The following is a 15,240-nucleotide window of genomic DNA, read 5'->3' on the forward strand; positions in this document are numbered from 1 at the left end:
AAGGACTTTGAAGAGTCTTCTTCAGCACCAGAATTCAAAAGCATCAGTTCTTTGGTGCTCAGCCTTCTTTATGGTCCAACTCTCACATCCGTACTTGACTACTAGAAAAATCATGACTTTGAATATATGGACCTTTGCTGATGAAGTGATGTCTTTGCTTTTCAATACCCTGTCTAGGTTTGTCATAGCTTTTCTTTCAAGAAGCAAGTATCTTTTAATTTCATGGCTATAGTCATAATCTGCAGTGATTTTGAAGCCCAAAGGGAAAAAAAAAAATCTACCACTGCTTCCACTTTTTTCCTTTCTATTTGCCATGAAGTGATGGAACTGAATGTCATGTTCTTAGTTTTTTGAATGTCGAGTTTTAAGTCATTTTTTTTTTTTCGCTCTCCTCTTTCACCTTCATCAAGAAGCCCTTTATTTCCTCTGTACTATCTGCCATTTAGGTGCTATCCTCTGCATATCTGAGGTTGTTGATATTCTCCAGTCAGTCTTGATTCTAGCTTTTGAGTCATCTAGCCTGGTATTTCACATGATGTATTCTGCATAGAAGTTAAATAAACAGGGTGACAATACACAGCCTTGTCATACTCCTTTCCCAATTTTGAACCAGTCAGTTGTTCCATGTAAGGTTCTAACTGTTGCTTCTTGACCTGTATACAGGCTTCTCAGAAGATAGGTAAGGTGGGCTGGTATTCCCGTCTCTTTAAGAATTTTCCACAGTTGATTGTGATCCACACAGGTAAAGGCTTTAGAGTCTTCACTGAAGCAGAAGTAAATTATCTGAAATTGATAAGGACCTGCTATTCCTTATTAGATAGAATTTTCTGTCTTGTCTCCTTTACATGGTATTTGCTTACTCTGATGTATGTGTGTAATATTTTGATCAAGGACATTGCTGGGCATACTTAGCAATTGACTACCAGTGTATATTCACTTTAATGGAATAGAATAGACATGGTTTTAAATTCATACCCTGTAAGTGCAAGGAGATAGTTAGTTGGGTGAATTGCAAAATTTCTACCTTCATTTTTCAGATTTTCTTTAAATCAAGGTTTGCTTTAAAATAATTTAAATTTCCACTTTTTAAAAGTAATACACATCATAATTTGCATGCATGTAGTAATTTCAGTTCAGTCACTCAGTCATGTCTGACTCTTTGCGACCCCATGGACTGCAGCACACCAGGCCTCCCTGTCTATCACCAACTCCCGGAGTTACTCAAACTCATGTCCATTAAGTCAGTGATGCCATCCAACCATCTCTTCCTCTGTCATCCCCTTCTCCCACCTTCAATCTTTCCCAGCATCAGGATCTTTTCAAATGAGTCAGTTCTTATCATCAAAGTATTGATGTGGTCAAAGTATTGGAGTTTAAGCTTCAGCATTAGTTTCCAAAGAATATTCAGGGCTGATTTCCTTTCAGATAGACTGGTTGGATCTTCTGCAGTCCAAGAGACTCTCAAGAGTCTTCTCCAACACCGTAGTTCAAAAGCATCAATTCTTCAGCACTCAGCTTTCTTTATAGTCCAGCTCTCACATCCATACATGACTACTGGAAAAACCATAGCTTTGACTAGATGGACCTTTGTTGGCAAAGTAATGTCTCTGCTTTTTGATATGCTGCCTAGGTTGGTCATAGCTTTTCTTCCAAAGAGCAAATGTCTTTTAATTTCATGGCTACAGTCACCATCTGCTGTGATTTTGAAGCCCCCACTCCCCAAAAAAGTCTCTCACTGTTTCCATTGTTTCCCCATATATTTGCCATGAAGGGATGGGACCGGATGCCATGATCTTACTTTTATGAATGCTGAGTTTTAAGCCAAATTATTCACTCTTTTACTTTCATCAATTATACAAATAATTCCCTACACTGTCTCAATAGAATATTTAAAAATGTATTTCTTATATACTTCATAAGGGCTTCCCAATTAGTCTTTTTATTGTCTAATATACGTCTCATTTGGACTTCTCTGTTAGCTAGCTGGTAGTCTAATTTAGTATTTTTAATAAATGTTACCTTAGTTTGTTTTTATCACTTTTTAATGTCAGAGTGATTCAGAGCTTGGAGATATTTATTAAATATGAAACAGGACACACAATTCAAATCAAACTTAGAAGGATGCAAGAATTGTTTTTTAATGCCAAATTCTTTATTTCACATGGAGGTACATCTGCTAAACATGTGAGTAATTTCAGACAAAAAAAAAAAAAAAGTCCTCATGTCTTATAACCTTTGCACAAGATCACAAGCTAAGACAGTAGAGGTCTTATTGTCAGTCAGTGTTACCCTGTTTTATTTGTATCTGTGCTTAACATGTATTCATCACTCTTTGAGTCTACATCTAATTAAGAACAGTACCAATTGCATTTAGGTATAAATCATAAATATATTTTGAAAAGATTATATAATTTTCTACTGATATTTATGTTACAGAAATATACAATCATGTGTTAATAAAGTTTAGCTATGCTCCAATAGAATTGTAGATTAAAATTTTAATCCTTAATGATGCTTGATAATTCTACTAATGTATTATATGTGTTTGTTTCTTCATATCAAATTCTGAGCTAGATTTTTCATAGAAGCCACAGTAAAAGATGCATGTTGCATGTTTGCTTATCCTCAAAGATTAGGTTTCCTGTGGTCTAAAGCATAGACTAAAATTTCAATACAGAAGATACTGAAGAGATTGCTACAGTGTGTTTGGGGGTCTCATGTGTATCTGTCCCACAAAATTTTTGACTCTCTGTATTCCCATTCTTAAAATATTGTACCACCATCTATATAGTTGTTGAAGCCAAACCCCAAGAAGATCACCATCATATTTCTTTTCTTATTTTTCTTGTTAAGCTGATTCCATAATCATAACTATATCCAGTATATATCCATTAATTTTTTTCCACCTCCTTTCATGCTAGTTTAAGCTATTTCTATCAGGTAAGAACCTAGGCTGTTGCAGTAGCTACCCAACTTCTTCAGTTCAGTTCAGTTGCTCAGTTGTGTCCGACTCTTTGTGACCCCATGAACCACAGCACGCCAAGCCTCCCTGTCCATCACCAATTCCCGAAGTCCACCAAACCCATGTCCATTGAGTCGCCTGCCTCAAATCTTAGCATAGTTCATCTTCCTTATAGAGACCAAAGTTACCTTTTCAAAGCAAAAATAAGCATATTTCTGTTCCAGATATATGACAGTTCTGGTATTATGAAATAAGCTCCACAATCACAAAATAATCAGATGACAGACAAATGAAAACAAACAATTTTATATGCTTCTGAGTAAGCGGAAACTGCCTAAATAAATACACTGAAATGCTGAAGCAAATCCTTACTTGGAGACATAATTAATAATGAAGGTTTGTGAGATTAACAGACATGTAGAGGAATTACTGTTAGTAAAGCAACCATCAGAGCAATATATTCACTGACTTCAGATAAGGTAAATGGCTCCCAGATTATATAGCCTTGATCTTTTATTATTTGAAGTATAAGTTTAGACTTGTAATACCCAGAAGTCATTATGCTGTACATCTTAAATATATACAGTTCTGTGTTAAAATATCTCAGTAAAACTTGCAGAAAAAAAAAAAAAGTACTGTAGAATTGGATGAGCTTTATTTAAATAAATATCACTTTAGGAAAATTTAAAGAGAACATAATAAAGACCATGAATGTGATAAAAATTTAAAATATAAACAGGCAAATATTATTTTTATAGCTCAGTTTAAATATTCCTAAAACAATAAAATGACTAAGGGCAAAGAAAGAAAAAATGAATTTATCTACATTGCATAGAATTTCATAGAGTTAATAAGTTATATTTAAAACATATTGATGTTTTCACATATATTCACATTGGGAAATAGTTTTTTCAATAAAAGCTTTAGATTCCTGAATTTAATAAAAATTCCAGAAGAGGGAGATGTTTGCTCTCAAATAATTTTTTTTTCAGTGTGAATGAATTGAATTTTATAAAACAAAGGAAAAGAAAACTATATGTCATCTTTAATATATGAGAATTATAGATGGTAAATCTCTGTGGTTGTTAAAAGTGTATCTTAACTCTGTAATATATTATAGGTACTTTTGCTGTATGAGGTTAAGATTTTGTATCAATTTATTTGTCTTAATTATGTTTCCTAAAACATGTTCCTATTTATTCAAACATTTTTATAGTGTCTTATCAGTTCAGTCTCTCAGTCATGTCCGACTCTTTGCAGCTGCATGGACTGCAGCATGCCAGGCTGCCCTGTCCATCACCAACGCCTGGACAAGGAAGAGTTTGAGAGCCCTCCTTCCTTCTTATTTTGTCATTATATTCTTAGTCATAATCGAAGAATAGTTTTACAGTGTCAAATATATATCCACATCTATGTGAGAATATTCCTGAAAAGAATATGAGAAAAGAATGCTCAATATAGAGATGTAAAAGTTCACTCCACTCATATAGTTATTTCAAAGACTCTCAAGTATATTCAAATACAACATACTTTTGAATATATTAATCACCTAGTAGTTTAATCACCTGGTCACTAGCTGTTACACTTTAATGTAATACTCCATTACTTCAACACCCATAACACTGGAGGACCCAGTCTGGCTTTATCATGATGCCTTTATGTCTCACTCTGTGTATCCCACTACTTTGCAATTGTGTTTACTGCCCAGAACTGACAGAACACTAGGATTTTCCCCAGAAACCACTTATTTATCCTGAATTTATATCTTGCGTCTTCCCCTCTTGGGAACTTTTCTTTCTCACACTGTTAATTCCCATAGTGTGTTTTATAGTGCATTTTACCTGCCATAATCAGAGAACTGTAATATCTTTATTATACTGACAAATTTTTTTTCCCTCTACTTTGTCAATTCACGGGGCCTGTATCGCTTTGTATTGTATCTTGGAATATCACGTAGTATTCACTCAATAAATAGTTAATTATTTTATGAGTTTGTGCTATCCTCCTTACATGTCATATACTCCTATCTTAAAGTATCCATGCTTTTGACACACTGTTATTTATGTTATGTTCATTTTTCAAGTACAAGCTCACATTTTCCTCCATCACTGACCACTTCAACTCATTATTCCAATCATCCTTGATGATTCTGTACTGTATTTTTAGATGTATCTATTTTAAACATTCCAGTGCTTAGCATTTATACATTATCGTCTGTTGCTTGGTGACTCATATTGTCCTTATTATTAGATTTCAGCTCTTCAAATCAGTAATACAGAATTATGCTTCTTATGAATCTCTAATGGTTTCCAGGTCAGAACTAGATGCAAAATATGTGCTCAAAAAATGTTGATGGGTTTATTAAAATGATCAGAGAGAATGAAGAGATGACACATGGCAAGTCGTATTTTAAATGATTTTATACAGGGGAACAAATTTTAGCTGTCTTTTAAAAGTTTCAAATATTAGGAGACAAAAATAGTGCCCTTGAACATAAGTGATAGACAGCTGGCTGATAATGTGATGATGAATCATTTGACACTCCTTTCAATTTCTTCCTTTCTAACTCTTAATATGGATGTGTGCTATTAATCAGAAGCAGAGTCCTGCATAGTTTGTGGGTGGATCTCAGAAGAAGTAGCCAAATTTTGTTGGAATATTCAAATTATAATGTTGTCTATCTACTAAAGATATAGTGTCATGTTGATTGTTAGGAGTTTTGATCTAGACATGCAACAGAGGAAGCACAATATACTATAGATTTCTATGTTCTCTCTGTAAAATGCAATCATTTTAAGGTAAGCCATTTCCTACCCACTGCCTGGAATCTTTTCTCCTAGTGCTTTCACACAAAATAGGCTTCTGTTTGCCAGTAAGATTTAAACCTCAAGACCACTACATGTTTTTTCCCAGCAGTGGCTTTTTATTGCAGGCAGAGCTATCAGTATTGCCAGCCAAGATAACAGCCCCATGCTGAAAGGCTTCCTCATTGCTGGAACAGCTCTCAGAATATGTATTTTTTGAAGATTGTCAAAGCAGGGTGAACTTCTAAAGAGATCTTTAAATACAAGAATGGGCATTCTTACAATAATAGGTGTGTTCATATTTGTTGACTCACACTATCATTTTTATGCAAAAAAAAAACAAACCCATGAGGTAAATATGATCTAATTCTCATACCTGGAAATGAAAACATGTTATATATAACATGTTTACTTATATAATATTCTTTCTTTTTATTGTATCATATTTACAGATTTTGTTCTTATACAAACAACTCAAACATTATTAAACATTTCTCTGAAACTGTTTCTTATTAAAATTTGTAAATATGAATTTTACAAAATCATTGTTTTTAACAGCATATCATCCTAATGTAGCTATATTTCATTTTATATTTGAATCTTGGGAAGTGTTTTATAATTCACAATGTTTAAGAATTAAACAATTTTCCTGGTTTCAAATTCTATATGTGAGATATACATCTAGAGCTATAGATAGGACATTTAGTAATACTAAAACTTACTGGAGTGTTTGAAGTGATACATCTGTACTTTTAAGTAGAGGGATATCTTTTAGTCAAAGCTATGATTTTTCCAGTAATTATGTATGGGTGTGAGAGTCAGAGTATAAAGAAGTGCCAAAGAATTGATGCTTTTGAATTGTAGTACTGGAGAAGACTCTTGAGTATCCCTTGGACAGCAAGGAGATCAAACCAGTCAGTCCTAAAGGAAATCAAACCTGGTTACTCATTGGAAGGACTGATGCTGAAGGTCCAATACTTGGCCCACTTGTTGCAAAGAGCTGACTCATTGGAAAAGACCCTGATGCTGGCAAAAAAAGTGAAAGTGGAAGTCACTCAATCATGTCTGATTGTTTGCAACCCCATGACCATACAGTCCATGGAATTCTGGACCAGAATACTGAAGTGGGTAGCTGGTCCCTTGTCCAGTGTATCTTCCCAACTCAGGGTTCAAACCCAGGTCTCCCACATTGTAGGAGGATTCTTTACTAGCTGAGCCATCAGGGAAGCCCAAGACTACTGAAGTGGGTAGCCTATCCCATCTCCAGTGGATCTTTCCGACCCAGGAATCATACCAGGGTCTCCTACATTGCAGGTGAATTCTTTACCAGTGATGCTGGCAAAGATTGAAGGCAAAAGGAGAAAGAGAGAGCAGAGGATGAGATGGTTAGATAACATCACAGATCCAATAGACATGAATTTGAGTGAACTCCATAAGATAGTGAAGGACAGGGGGACCTGGGGTGCTGCAGTCCATGGGATATCAAACAGTCGGACACAACTTAGTGACTGAAAAACAACAGCAAATGTCTTTTAGGATGGACTTTTCTGAGGGTTTGTACTATTATATATTTAGGACATCCTAGACATAATCTCTCTAATCATAAGCAGGAATACAATAACCCAAAGGATGTATATGTTAAATAATGGTCAGAAGTCTTGCTTGCAAATAACTATATTTCATATAAGTGAAACCAATTGGTTGAGGTAGACTAGACTGCTTTGAAAACAGAACACAGAATTCATGTTCATAAGGTTAAATTACAATGTGCCTTTTATTTTTTTTTCCTCTAGGTTAAAACAAACTATATTCTGTGAAAATTTTTACACTTTCTAGAATTGTATTAAGATATATTCTTATTAATTCTTTAAAAAAGTATTATGCTTAGGAAGCAGCAGTTACAGCATGGTCAAATTCCTGATGTGAGAGGAATCAGTTAGTCAGTTCAGTTCAGTCGCTCAGTTGTGTCCGACTCTTTTCGACCCCATGAATCCCAGTACGTCAGGCCTCCCTGTCCATCACCAACTCCCAGAGTTCACTCAAACTCACGTCCATCTAGTCAGTGATGCCATCCAGCCATCTCATCCTCTGTTGTCCCCTTCTCCTCCTGCCCCCAATCCCTCCCAGCATCAGAGCCTTTTCCAATGAGTCAACACTTCACATGAGGTGGCCAAAGTATTGGAGTTTCAGCTTCAGCATCAGTCCTTCCAATGAACACTCAGGACTGATCTTTAGAATGGACTGGTTGGATCTCCTTGCAGTTCAAGGGACTCTCAAGAGTCTTCTCCAACACCACAGTTCAAAAGCATCAATTATTCGGCACTCAGCCTTCTTCACAGTCCAACTCTCACATCCATACATGACCACAGGAAAAACCATAGCCTTGATTAGACGGACCTTTGTTGGGAAAGTAATGTCTCTCCTTTTGAATATGCTATATAGGTTGATCATAATTTTCCCTCCAAGGAGTAAGTGTCTTTTAATTTCATGGCTTCAGTCACCATCTGCAGTGATTTTGGAGCCCAGAAAATAAAGTCTGACACTGTTTCCACTGTTTCCCCATCTATTTCCCATGAAGTGATGGGACCAATGCCATGATCTTAGTTTTCTGAATGTTGAGCTTTTTTGCCAACTTTTTCACTCTCCACTTTCACTTTCATCAAGAGGCTTTTTAGTTCCTCTTCACTTTCTGCCATAAGGGTGGTGTCATCTGCATATCTGAGGTTATTGATATTTCTCCCAGCAATCTTGATTCCAGCTTGTGCTAAGTAAAAAAACAATTACCTTGAAACCCACATTTTGAGTTTTCTTGCTCTGAATTTGCATATCTATATGACAATATAGTATTAATATATAGGTATGATGTATTACAGTAGCCAGATAAATACATTAATTTTATCTATGCAGTTAAAACATGCTGGGAAGAATTTTGAGGTACTTCACCATTAGAGGTGTTAGTATAATATTTTCAGTAATTCAATTGAAAGAGGATTTCTCCTGATATAGTACATGAATAATATAGATGAGAAAAATGGATAGATACATTTAAAATTATAACTGGAGAGATGTCATAATTGATAAAATGTAAAAAAAAAAAAAAAAAAGGAGAGAGAAAATGGTAGAGTAAAACCATTTTATAGTCCTATGAGATGTGCATGGGAAGGCCAAATTTCAGGTCCAAGAGATGGCACTATTTGATATAAGCCACACTGATGTCAACCACAGTTTGTCTTAGGAAAGATAGTTCACTGAAAGCAAATTAATGTGTGCCTTTAAAACAGCCTCTGACATCTATTGTAATAGAAATGTCAACTTGACAGCTTGTCAGCATAAAGACTGTAAACAAAGCCATAGGATTTTAGAAGATTGAAGAAGTATTTAGAAGAAGAAAAGAAAACTTAAGAAAAATCTTAAGGTTTCTAAGATGACAGAAGAGGAAAAGCTAAGCATAGAGTCAAGGGTACTTAGAACTTTCAGAGAATAGTAGTGAATGCATCTACCCAGAAATGTTGTAGAGAGTGTTTCAGTAGAGGGAGAGATAAATTCTAATAATCTCTTACAGATCAGGTGCTGGATTTTATGTCTACTAGTTTTAACTGCCAGAAGCACTTTGAAATTTTAGTGGAAAGCAGCAGTTCTTGGTTGTGAAGGGGAAGGATTGGGGGGAAAAAAAAAACAGATGCTGCTATGGGACACTAAAGCTAAAATGAAATGGTGTGTAAATGAGTTGTCATACACAGGAAATTAAAAGAGAATTGTAAAGGAGAAACTTAGGATATTAAGAAAAGAGGCAATAAGGATCTAGTTGTGAGGATCCATGATACCAAGCATAGGAGAAGGGAATAGGCACAGAAACTATTTAAGAAGTGCCAGCATCATGATAGGAAGGAGGGCGGATGCATGAGTATCCACAGACTTTGAGATATGCTTGATTATAGGAATTATTAGTTTATTATCCACTTAATTCTATGTAAAGTAAAAAGTAATTGTATCTACTGAGAGCTACTGGGCTCATGAGAAAAATCTTTTTTTTTTTTTCAAAGATAATGCAGGTATTTGAAATAATAATTGTGCATGAAGTGTGAGCAGTGGCACCCCACTCCAGTACTCTTGCCTGGAAAATCCCATGGATGGATGAGCCTGGTAGGCTAGAGTCCATGGGGTCACTAAGAGTCGGACAGGACTGAGCGACTTCACTTTCACTTTTAACTTTCATGCATTGGAGAAGGAAATGGCAACCCACTCCAGTGTTCTTGCCTGGAGAATCCCAGGGATGGGGGAGCCTGCTGGGCTGCCGTCTATGGGGTCGCACAGAGTCAGACACGACTGAAATGACTTAGCAGTATGAAGTGTGAAAGTAAAAGTTGCTCAGTCATGTCCAACTTGTTTCGACCTCACAGACTACACTGTCCCTGGAGCAGGGACAGTGGGTAGTCCTGGAGTGGGTAGCCTTTCTCTTCTCCAGGGGATCTTCCCAACCCAGGGATCCCACCCAGGTCTCCTGCATTGCAGGCGGATTCTTTACCAACTGAGCTATTAGGGAAGCCTGTGCATGAAGTGTAGTTATTACAGAAGTTGAGCTATAGCTTTGATAAATATCTACTGATTGTGTGATACACGAAAACACTACTTAAGTCCTTAAGTGATATAATGATACATGGCAAAATTAGAAATATCTTTGTCCTTTGAAACTATGTAATTAGACTCCAGGGATGAACTTAAACGAGAATATGTGCTGTGATTTTAAAAGTCATTTGATGGGAAAGAAAAAGTGGAGCAGTATTTGCATTGGAGAGTGGTAGAAGATAAATGAAATTCAGCTAGATGAATCTGGAATATTAAAAAGAAGTAATAGCATAGATGAAAAACCAGAGATGAGTAAAGAAGTTGAGCTTAATAAAAGAATAAAGAGAAAGGGAGAAAAGAAAAGAAAAAACAAAATTATGTGTATATATGTATTTATGTCATAGGGGACTTAAGAATTAGAGCAGAAAATGTCAGCAAATTAAATTTTTTACTAATTAAGTTGAATTGTTCATTGCAGCACTGTTTACAATAGCCAGGACATGGAAGCAACCTAGATGTCCATCAGAAGATGAATGGATAAGAAAGCTGTGGTACATATACACGATGGAGTATTACTCAGCCATTAAAAAGAATACATTTGAATCAGTTCTAATGAGGTGGATGAAACTGGAGCCTATTATACAGAGTGAAGTAAGCCAGAAAGAAAAACACCAATACAGTATACTAATGCATATATATGGAATTTAGAAAGATGCTAACAATAACCCTGTGTATGAGACAGCAGAAGAGACACTGATGTATAGAACAGTCTTATGGACTCTGTGGGAGAGGGAGAGGGTGGGGTGATTTGGGAGAATGGCATTGAAACATGTATAATATCATGTATGAAATGAGTTGCCAGTCCAGGTTTGATGCACGATACTGTATGCTTGGGGCTGGTGCACTGGGACGACACAGAGGGATGGTATGGGGAGGGAGAAGGGAGGGGGGTTCAGGATGGGGAACACATGTACACCTGTGGCGGATTCATTTTGATATTTGGCAAAACTAATACAATTTGTAAAGTTTAAGAACAAAATAAAATTTAAAAAAAAAAAAAATAAGGAACCAGAATTATGTGTTACTACAGTAAATGGAGTTATTAAGTTTGATTCAATTCACAAAATTTTGATGAAATAATTCAAGTGGAATAAGCTCAGAGAAAAGGACCATCATCCTGAATCTTCCAGGGAAGAGATGGTGGGAGTCTAAAGTTGGGAAATGTGAGTATGGAAAAATAGATAGATGAGATATTTTAAGGAGAACCTAGTGATACATTCGGAGAAGGCAATGGCACCAGTACGAGTACTCCAGTACTCTTGCCTGGAAAATCGCATGGACGGAGGAGCCTGGTGGGCTGCAGTCCATGGGGTCGCTAGGAATCAGACACGACTGAGCGACTTCACTTTCACTTTTCACTTTCATGCATTGGAGAAGGAAATGGCAACCCACTCCAGTGTTCTTGCCTGGAGAATCCCAGGGACGGAGGAGCCTGGTGGGCTGCCGTCTATGGGGTCCCACAGAGTCAGACACGACTGAAGCGACTTAGCAGCAGCAGCAGCAGCAGTGATACACTGACTCAGGAGAACATGGTAAGATGGCACCAAGGATGAGTCTAATGGCTTGTTAATTACTGGTCAAAAAGATACCGGTCACTCAATACGACAGAGCATATTTTGGAAGACAGTTATGAGTTAAGTTGTGGACACACAATGATTGATGATCCATGTGAAAATAAATGATTATATTTGATGATTTGAAGTTAGAATATTGATATTGTTTTGATGGATTTTGGTTTGTTTTGTTTTTGCCCAAACAATACATTTTATTATGGACACGTTCCATTATTGTGGAAATAGGTTGTTAAGATTCCTGAGCTATACCTTCATACCTGATGTTTCTGAGATTCAGCCAACCACAAATCAAAAATATTTTTAAAATTCCCAAAATCTCCGAGAAGCAAAATGTGAATTTTCTATGCTCTGGCTATTATTAACATAACATTTACATTGTATTTAGTATTATGTCATCTATATAACAAAGTATACAGGAGGATGTGTGTAGGTTATATGCAAGTACTATGCTATTTTGCATAAGGAACTGGAGAACCCATAGATTTTGTTATCCAAGGGAAAGTTCTGGAACCAGTTTCCCTTGGATACTGAGGGACAGCTATATTTAATCTTCTCCAAATAAATATTTAATATTTTGTGTTATGATCACTTTCTTTAATCTTTCCTTTTTCATTTTGCCAATTATCTTCTTTGCAGAGATATTTCACTCATTAATGCAGTTGGATATGCATTGAAGCCTATTTCCTTTCACTTAATTTTTGTAATTTAACATATAATTTTTAATTGTTAAAACTATAAGTTATTCCAGTGACAATATTAAGTAAATTTTTGTATGAAAGATACAGATATGTTCAAGACTTCCTTATCCATTTTTATATTGTATCATTCCCTGGATATTATCAAATTTTATATTTTGATTCAATACTCAAGAATATAATTTCTATTTGCATTTAATCTATATTATAGGTATCTCTACAAATTAGTATAAGGGTTTATATTTGAAATTTTAAACATAATGTATGCTATTATTTCTTCCAAATTATTATTTTGAGTTGAAAAACAATGACTCACACCAAAAATTAAGAAACATTAATAGCAGTTGTATTTTCTTTTTTTTTATTTTCTTTTTTATTTTTTTTAAATTTTATTTTATTTTTAAACTTTACATAATTGTATTATTTTCATTTTCTTGTTGTTCAGTTGCTAAGTCATGTCCAACTCTTTGAGACTCCATGGACTGTAGCCCTCCAGGCTACTGTCTCCATAATGGGATTTCCTAGGCAAGAATACTGGAGTGAGTTGCCATTTTTTTATCCAGGGGATCTTCCAGACCCAGGGATCAAACCCATGTCTCTTGCATTGGCAGGCAGATTCTTTACCACTGAGCCACCAGGGAAGTCTGTCTTTACATTAGTTAACCTTGAATAATGTTAAGTGGAAATTGCTAGGCATAAAAGGAAACAGTTTATTTGACTCCACTTAATAAAATATCCAGAATAGGTAAATCCCTAGTGACAGAACACAGATTAGTGGTTACCAGGGGCTAGGAGGCAGGGTGCAGTCTGGAAAGTTGCTGGTAATGGGTATGAGGTTTCTTCATGAGGTGATAAAAGTGTTCCAAAATTAAATAGTAAAGATGATTTCAGAACTCTGTGAGTATGCTAAAAGCCACACAGTTGTACACGTTGAAAGGATGAAACCTCTCAGTTTCCTTTTGAATGATACAATATGGTTTAAACTCTTTAAAACTCTTTTCAATCTTTCATATTATATATATTTTGTTATATCCAACTTGTTTCTGTAGGAAAAAAAAAAAAAGGTATATCCTTTTCTTTCATTATTTTCCTCCTTAGGTCTACCAAAAAGTGTATCTTTGTGGTTGTTGTTCAAAGTTATTGTTTCTTTTTTCCCAATTCTTCCTATGGGGTTTTGATGATTTGTTGTTGTCGTTTTGCTCAGAAATATCTTTTAATTTTAACTTAATTGAAGATTTTTGTGAGAGAAACTGTTCAAGTACCTATCATCTATGATCTACATTCTGTGTTTCATAAATTACATTTTAACTAGGTACAAACTTCCAAGTTACAATTATTTTTCTTTAAAAATTTAAATATTCTAGGTTATGAAACAAATTACCTGCCACCCAGGTCATATGAAATGTTTCTCTAGAGTAATATGTGTTTACTCTATTGCAGTTTTTTAATTTTTGTTTTTTCTTTGAGAATCTGCGATATCACTGTTATAATTCTAGCATTATTTTCCTTCTCATCCTATTCCTTAATTCTCAATTCACACATTTATGTCCTTTTAAAAAGTTCTCTAAAATAATAAGAATTTCATATACTATCTTTCCCTCATTAATTATCCTGTTTTTCTGGAATTCTCTTTAGGTATATTGTAAATTTATCATTTTAGTTTTAATATTTTATAATTTCTTAATAATAATCTATATTTTTTGTCTCACTGTTTCTATCTACCATGTTACTCTGTGTACTTAAAGCTTTATTTTTCTACCAATATGTTTATTTTAGCAGCACAATTTCTTTATCTATACTTTTCTATTTTTTTCTAACTTCCTTTTCAAACAAAGCTACTGCTGCTCTTTACTACTCCTAATATGGATATTATTGTCACTTTTCAGTCTCTATACAACTTAATATTTCTTCCATCATTGTAAGAGTTTTTTTATATCAATTATTTTCTTTTATTGAATTTCTTATATGAAGTATGTGTTTCTTTGAATTTTGTAGAGAAGTAGAAGCAGCAGCAGACATTTATGAGATTGTATTATTTATATTTTTTCAACTGTAATATTTCTTTCAATTATAACAAAATATTTTCTCACTTTTTTTAAGCCACTCACTCATTTTGTAAAAAATAAATATCTCCAGATCTGCTTTTTGCCTAAAAGTATCTTCTATCATCTAACATCGCTACAGATTACTACTCTCTCAAGTCTTCATGTAGAAGACTCATTATAGTGTACAGACTTTCCTGATATCTGTTATTATCATAAATAATTCATGATATACTCCAAACTTCAGACTTTCTCATTGACACAATAGCAGAAATTGGGAAATTTCCTACATGGAGATTTCTCATTCAGAATACAAACAATATCATCTATTCACTCCATATCACAATTACACTTCTTGAAAGTACAATTCCAGAATGGATGCACCAAAAGATATCAGTGTGACCCTCTGGGACAAATTAGAAAAAGAGTGATGAAACCTTCCCTGCCATTAGTTAGATATTCATAGTGGTGTGTGAATGGGAATATTTTATTTATTGGTGATGGACAAGGAGGTCTGGTGCTGCAGTTCATGGGGCT

This window comes from Bos taurus, chromosome 12, assembly GCF_002263795.3.
Source record: "Bos taurus isolate L1 Dominette 01449 registration number 42190680 breed Hereford chromosome 12, ARS-UCD2.0, whole genome shotgun sequence".
Taxonomy (NCBI): domain Eukaryota; kingdom Metazoa; phylum Chordata; class Mammalia; order Artiodactyla; family Bovidae; genus Bos; species Bos taurus.